Source organism: Octopus bimaculoides, chromosome 9 (assembly GCF_001194135.2).
Source record: "Octopus bimaculoides isolate UCB-OBI-ISO-001 chromosome 9, ASM119413v2, whole genome shotgun sequence".
Lineage (NCBI taxonomy): Eukaryota > Metazoa > Mollusca > Cephalopoda > Octopoda > Octopodidae > Octopus > Octopus bimaculoides.
The window spans coordinates 65,528,749-65,537,124 of record NC_068989.1 but is presented as its reverse complement, the minus strand read 5'-3'; positions in this window follow the sequence as shown (position 1 = coordinate 65,537,124).

Sequence of the window (8,376 nt, the reverse complement as noted above, 5' to 3'; positions counted from 1 at the left end):
TTCTTCTTCTTCTTCTTCGTTCTCTCTCACTCGTTTTCACACACACACACACTCTTTCTCTCCCTCCCTCTCTCTCTCCCTCTCTCTCACTCTCTCTCTCACACACACACTCACTCACTCACTCGTTCGCCCGCTCTATGAAAGAAATCGGCTGTTACCAAACCTGGAGAAAAAAAGAACTGTACTAAGAATTAAACCACTTAATGCATAACTAATGCATGGTGTCGCTAAATCCAAAAGGGTCTATAGCCACTTCAAAATTTCTAGCCATCTTCCCCTATTAAGTATGAGCATTTATCTCATTATATTATTCCATGTATTTATTTCATTATATTATACCTATAGTACTTGGGTAGTCAATGCAGTTAACTAATACTTCTCATTGCGAATCTCTTTAGATAAATTCAAATCAACCTTATGGCACCTGAATTTAATTGAAAACAACTATTGTTTTTCAGTCATTAAATAACCTTGATCGAATAGACGTAAGATCAGAGACATTTCGGCCTTAAGCATCTTGTATATTAAGACCACATCGTCTAGTTTGATTAAATTCAAAACGGTAGACATATAAATTTGCGGGAATTTTGCTCAGTTTCTAGCAGATCAATTGAGTGCACACAGATCTCAGCGCTGAATTGTTGTACACAGCAGTATAGTTTGCAAGCATATCGGTGTTATTAAGAATCAGAGTTCGATTCCACTGCTTAGCACCATAGCCAGGCGATTTCTACTCTTATCTCAAATCCACAGAAGTCATATAATCGATATTGCACAGAAGTTATGCACAAGCTACTGCTGAGTTGTTCATAACTGAGTCACTCAGTTTAATCGCTGCCACATTTAATAGCATTGTCATTAGCACAGTTAATTCTGTTACAAACTTTTATACCATGCCTCTAGTTTCTTTGTACTCTTATACTAGTCTCGTTGACCATCCAGTTATTGGATGTTGCAATTCAATTTGTTGACTAACACAAGTACTAAAACGAAAGTTTTGGATACTTTGCAGATTTTAGTTATATCACTCGAAGTTTTACTTACAAACACCATTACTGATATAGGTCAATAAGACAGATTAGCTCTGGATTTCGGAAATTCCATGTAGATACATTCAAAGTGTTGTGATGTATTGTTGGAAGTAGCAGAAACCTTGTGTGTGTGTGTTTGTGTGTGTGTGTGTGTATGTGTTTGTTTGTGTGTGTGTGTGTGTGTGTGTGTGTGTGTGTGCGCGTTCCACCGTATCTGTGTCTTAACTTTATATCTTTACAATGACCAAAACATACCTTTCTGTCTGAACAATGCTTAACATCCCAAGTTAATATACTCTAAAATGTTGCAGGTAGTAGAGGCACAATATTTTGCATCAAGTGCCAATAGTATCTCAAAGATATACAAGTAAAGAGAATTATATTAGAAAACATACAAATTTATCTCAATGTGACTTAATTTCATCAGCGCAGATATCTAGCGTAAATGATGTCCTGTTTTGTACATATTAGCAAACTAGGAAACTTTTCCCAGTTGCTTGATTGTCTTGGAAATGCAATTAAATTTCGTCCAATCGTCCTAATAAAAGTTACATTAAATAATGTTTTCGTAGATGTAAAAAAACATAGAAATGTCACAGCTGGGATGCTTCTGATGAAAAAGTCTGCTCAAACATGGCTGACCTGCGATTAATCATGAAAAACAATATTTTCTGATCTAGGCACGTGACTAAGGATTTAGGCGAGGTTGAAATCGATTAAATCGAGCTTAGTGTTTAACTAGCATTTAATGTTGGTGGATTTGAATTGAAAGTGCTGGGTGAAATACCGGCACGCATATTTATTCAGTGCTTACCGACTCGGCCGTTAAAATGCCATTACAGCAATGACCTTTGTTGTTGTGTTGTTTCTAACATAGGCACAATGCTTATAGAAATTGATTAATAGTTTACATCAAACTTAGTACTTAATTGATAATTTCAATCTGCAGCTTCTCCAAGATTTTTTAGCTATGGATCCATTTGACTGCTATTTAACTCAGATGGACCGCCGTAGCCACTTCATGTTTAAAATATCCAGTAAAAGTTTCTAATTAGAATATATTGGGAATGTATTAAATTTATTAGGAATATATATTAATATATATATATATAATATATATTCCTAAATTTATTAGGAATATATATTTGAAAAATGTTCAAATATTCTGTGTATTGTAGAAGTTTATCTACTTTATTGCAGATAAATTTTGACAACAGAATCTTATATGGACCTGTCGATAAGGGAAATATGAAAGTTAAAAAAGAGATCACAGTAGAATTTGAATTCAAATGAACAGAGGCAAAATAAAAAACTGCAAGGCATTTTCTTCGATGCTCTAATGATTCTGTCAACTCTGCTTATAATTTAAGCTGCAGAGCAGCAGTTATAATTACATCGACCCAAGTGCCTTATTGAGACTATATTTTCTCGAATCTGTGGAAACGTAAAGCAAAGTTCACATCGGTGGAAAGTAAACTCGGTTGTCAAATAGTCGGAACAAATAATGCAAGACAATTTCGTTCCGGTTCTTTACATTCTGACTATTCTGTCACCCTCAAATAATAATACTAATATGTTAGTCATAAAGTTTGATATTACTTGTTAATTTGAAGACGGTGACTTGGCAGAAGCGTTTTTGATTTGGACGAAATACACATCGGAATTTCTTCCTTCTCTTTACGCAGAGTTGAAATAACATCGACTTTGGTTTTTATCCTTCGAGGATCGATAAAATAAGTACTAGTTTGGTACTTGGCTTGATGTAATTGACTGAACGACTACCCTAAAATTGTTTCCTTTGTGCTAAAATTAGGCATAAATTTTTATTTGACTTGGCGAATAACGGAAATGTAACTTTTTGCTTCCGGTAACACAAATCAACGACACAGTTGCGTTTCTATAGACGCTTAATGCAATTTCTTTACGTTGCTAATGTCACTGGAAAAGGCATGAACTTCACGTTAACACTTTGCCATAAAATTCGAGAAACTCTTCTCTCTCTTTGTGTCTTATCAAAAGAGATCAATATTATCGTGTGTGTGTGTGTGTGTTTATGCGTGCGTGTTTGAGGTTGTGTGTTATCTGTGTTTCTTCTTTTCCAAATATGAAATCAATTTCAAATATAATATCAATAATCTTATTCACAGTGAGCCATTTTGTAATATATTTAAATATTTGTGAAGACAAGTGTGAGGTATGGGTGGGGCAATGTGATATAAAGTTTATTTCCTGCTACTGTTCAAATAGTTGTATCAGAAAATTCTAGATGGAGTTCTCTTATCACAGAGAATTATATTGACTGGAAACATCGACAGACTAAAGAAATTTCTAAGAAATTACATTCCAGTGGGATAAAATCAATTACAGCATTATTGACTAGGTAGCAACTTGCATCCTTGGTTACAGGGGAAATAACACAGAGATAACTGATTTTTTTCTCTGTGTATGGTTGTATGTATGCATGTGTGCGTTTGTATATTTCTTTAGTATTTATATATATATATTTAGTATTTAGTTATATATTTGTTAATACCAACAGAAGTGACAGTTCATTATAACGAAAGTAAGAATATACAAGTTATGTCTAATAAAATCACATACAAAATGAAAACCCAGCAACTTGAAAAATAATCGTTGCAAAAACGTAGCACTATATATCTAAGATACGTATTTTCAAGATCTTCTCATAATTTTTTTATTTACTCCCCGTAGATATGTTACCTTAGTTACAACTGGAATTTTACGCCCTTGAGCAGAACGATAAGCTATGGAAGATTACAAGCAAACAAACAAGTAGACAATTTCGCGAGTCCAGATTCATATAATGACATTTAGTTTCTTTTTTTTAATCTTTTATCTACAACAAGCGCAGAGGTGACTGTGTGGAAAGAAGCTTGTTTCCCAACCACATGGTTCTGGTTTCAGGCCCACTGCGTGACACTTTAAGCATGGGTTTCTGCTATAGCCTAGAGCTAACCAAATCCCTGTGAGTGGATTTGATAGCCGGAATCTGAAAGAAGACCGTTGTGTGTATGCGTGTGTGTGCGTGTGTGCGTGTGTGCGTGTGTGCGTGCGTGTGTGTGTGTGTGTGTGTGTGTGTGTGTGTGTGTGTGTATGTGTGCTTGTCCCTTCAACCACCTGACAACCGATGTTGATGTGTTTGCGTCCCCGTAACTTAGCGATTCGGCAGAAGAGATCAAAGTATCAAGCTTTGTAAAACATAATTACTGGGGACGGTTCATTCGACTAAAAATTTCTTCAAGGCTGTGCCCCAGCATGTCCGCAGTGTAATGACTGAAACAAGTAAAAGATAAAAGTTAAAGGCAGCACAAAAACCCCTTTGCTGCAGCACAGTCTTCACATACCCCTGTTTATTATAATTGATGCGTTGGATCGGCCCACAGACATATAACCCCTAAAAACGTGTGTAAGTAAATAAAGATAGCTGCAAGGAAATTGCTGGATTACTTTGCAAGAATAATGCTTTTTAAACACTGATTTGGTTAAGTGCTTCATTTTACTAAGCCAAATAATTTATAGATTTATTCCGATATGGTTCAATATATTAAAATGAATTACTTGCTCTATCGCCTTGCGTATCTTTACTCCTTTCAAATGAATTTCAAAGAAAACGGCTTAACTCTTTCATAGTTATGTTTTATAGAATTATTATTTGCATAAACAAGAATTTTTATGATATTAAAGTAGTAGATATGATGTTGTATCAGTAGCGATAATGTCGTAAGTCAAACATTAGTATCGTTGTATAACATATAACATATTAATTATTTATTAATCTTTTAAAAATACTTCGTACCAAAATGTATTTGCAGCCAACTGCTGAACCGTCATAAGGTCGCTCGGCATGCTAGAAATAGCTGCCAAATTTCGTCAGGGTAGGACACGTTGTATATAATAATTTATATGAGCTGGTGAGGAAGCCTTTTATGTAGCCGCACGACCAGCTAGGAATAGCTGCCAAAGTCTATGAAATTTACATATTTCTTTTTCCAACACGAAAGACACGTTGGGTAAGGTCTCAGATATACGAAAGTTTGTATAAAAACGGAATATTCAAGCCTGGAACGCCGCTGCTCTAAGCTCAACTGAATGAAAGCTAAATTGAGGTGGTCAACAACAACAAAAACAACAACAAAATAAAATAACAGTAACAACAATATTAACAACTAAAATAACAACAGAAGCAACAAAAAAGAGCAGCAACACCAACAACAACAACAACAATGACAACGACAGCAGCAGCAGCAACAACAATAATGCCACACCGATAGCTGTAGTAACAACAACAACAACAACAACGGTAGCAAATACAATCGCAGCAACAACAATAGCAACAAACATCAATAATAACAGAGTAACAACATCGCCGACATCGGCAAATACTACACAATAAACAACGTTTGCAACAACAACAACAACATCAACACCAACAACCACAACATCTACATCATATCAGATTTTCTTATTACCAATTATGGATAGAATGTCACAACAAAAATATCACATTTCGATTGATCTGATTCGGTGATTTCACCCCCGCCTTTCACCATTTCCCCTGATTTATTCCTTTCTAACAACTTTTAAATTAAATTGCTTCCTGTAATAAACCAGTTACTTCCATCAGTCAGTGATTCTTTTCATCTTAGGTTAAACACCATACGAATTTCTAGTTAGAAAAGAGTCACTATATATTACTGGTATTTATTTTATAAACATCAGGTGCAGGTGTGTGATAAGAAGCTTGCTTCCAAACCACATGGTTCCAGGTTCAGTCCCACTGCGTCGCACCTTGAATAGGTGTCTTCTTTTATAGCCTCAGGCCGACCAAAGCCCTGTGAGTGGATTTAGTTGACGGAAACTAAAAGAAGCCCGTCATATAAATGTGTATATGTGTTTGTGTCTCCATGTCTGTGTTTGTCACCCACCACACCTAATACTGCTTGAAAACCGGCGTTGGTCTGTTTACGTCCCCGTAATATAGTAATTCGGCAAAAGGGACTAATAAAATAAATACCAAGTTTTAAAAAGATAAGTACTGGAGTCATTCATTCGACATTTGGCTAAAATTTCTTGAAGGCGATGTTTCAGCATGGCCGCAGTCTAATGAGTGGAACAAGTAAAAGATAAAAGATAAAAGATAAAAGACTAAATGACCAGAACGTCAGACATCGTATGGAGAGATGAAAGTATATATCACAGTGTATCCAACCGTGCATTCTATTGTTTTGTCTGTTTCGGCAGCTTGACTTCAATTAGAAATGATTCATAATACTGGCAAGAATTGCACATTTGTCGGGAGAGTATTTAGGCAGTCACATTGGCTCTAATATATGACTGGTATTCTATTTCTACTGATATAGGGAGCATGAAAAGCAATGTTTTCTTCATCGCTGAACAAATACCACAAAGCATTTTGGAAGACACGCTACTGTTTCTCTGAATTGAAGTCCCTTCTTTCAATTACTATTGAAATTCAAATTTTGGCACAAAGCCAGCAAGTGTGAGAGAGGAAATAAATCACTTACATTGACTCCAGTGCTCAACTGGTACTTATTTTATCAACCGCGAAAGGATCATCTCGGTGGAATTTGAACTCAGAACGTGAAAACGGATGAAATGTTGTTGAGCATTTTGCCTGGCGTGCTTACGATTTTGCCAGCTCGCGGCCTTGCAGCTTTCAATTAATATAAGTTGCAGAAAAAAAATGAAAGAAAAAGAAATACAATAGTAGTAGTTGATGTAATCGTGTCCAGCCTAGTTCTTCATCTATGCTCTACTTTATCGATTCTGGAAGGATAAAAGATAGAGTTGACCTCGTCGATATTTGAACTCAAAACGTAAAAAGTTGAAACAAATACCTCAACATACTTTAAACAACGGTTGAACGCTTCTGCTAATTTACTTACCTAAATAGTTTCTAACATAGGCACAACGCTACAAATTTTGGTGGAGAACGGCTTAGCTGATTGCATCAACAGTAGTTGCTGACCAGAACTTTATTTTATCGACCCCGTGAGAATTAACGGCAAAGTTGATATTGAGGATATTTAAACTCAGAAAATAAAAAAGTGGAAAAAATAACATAAGTCGTCTTTTCCAACGCTGTATCGATTCCACCAGTTCGCCGCGTTGAAGTTGGAGGTATTTAATAATCTTTTCTACTATAGGCACAAGGCCTTAAATTTTGAGGGAAGGGGCTAGTCGATTACATCGAATCCAGTGCGGGACTGGTACTTATTTCATCAATTCCGAAGGGTGAGCGGCAAATTTCGGCGGATTCAGAACGTAAAGAGGGACGAAATGCTGCAAAGCATTTTGCCCGTGATGGTAACGGTCCCGCCTGCTCGTCGCCTTCTTTGTCATTTACTTACTTTAGTCATTAGACACCAGCTATGCTGGGGCACGACCTTGAGTGATATTTTGGGGAGAGCATTAATCGATAGCATGACTGAGGTTTCATTCCATTGAACTTACAAGCATAAAAGGCAGATATGATCTAGATGGAATTTGAACTCAGAATACAATGAATCGGAACAAACATTGCCAACCCATTTTATTAGATGCGCTAATGTTTCTGCCACCCCACCACACTCTTATGATGAGTTACACCTTTCATCCTTTTGGGGTCCATAAAATAAGCAGCAGGTTACCGCTAGAATAGATGTACCCGACTTTCCATTTCCCCAACATTGCTGGCCTTGTGCCAAAATCTGAAACCAATATAAATAAATAGCTTCTGTCAAATTGCTGAAGACTTGTTTATGGGGCCGCATTTGTAACAACGTTGTTAATTACATCCACTCTGTCTTACTCATCTTTCATTTAAATTAATTTTGGTTGCGTTCGACACCCATCACCGCCCATAAATAGCAAAGTCACATTGCGAAAGAGAAGTGTGGAATATTTCAGCAAACATTTATTCTGACTACTCCTGCATTATACAAATTAATTCTTAATCTATCAGTAATTAAATTATCTTCAAAATTAGAACCCTATTTAAATTGATAATCGATTTTTACGTTACGTTCAATCAATTGATATATTCCCAGTATATGATTTGTTAACACTTGCTAAATTGAAACATACATAACTGTCGGTTACACGACATGATTTCATCATAAACTCGGTGAAGTGTGTTGAAGTTAGTAATACGGCCATTACCAGTGCTATGATACACACATAGAGACATATAAACATGCACACACACACACAAACACATACACACAAATTTGTAGATGTTAATATATACAGACAAATATGTGTATGTGTGCATATATTAATATATATGTGTATATATATAAATATATATATATATATATATATA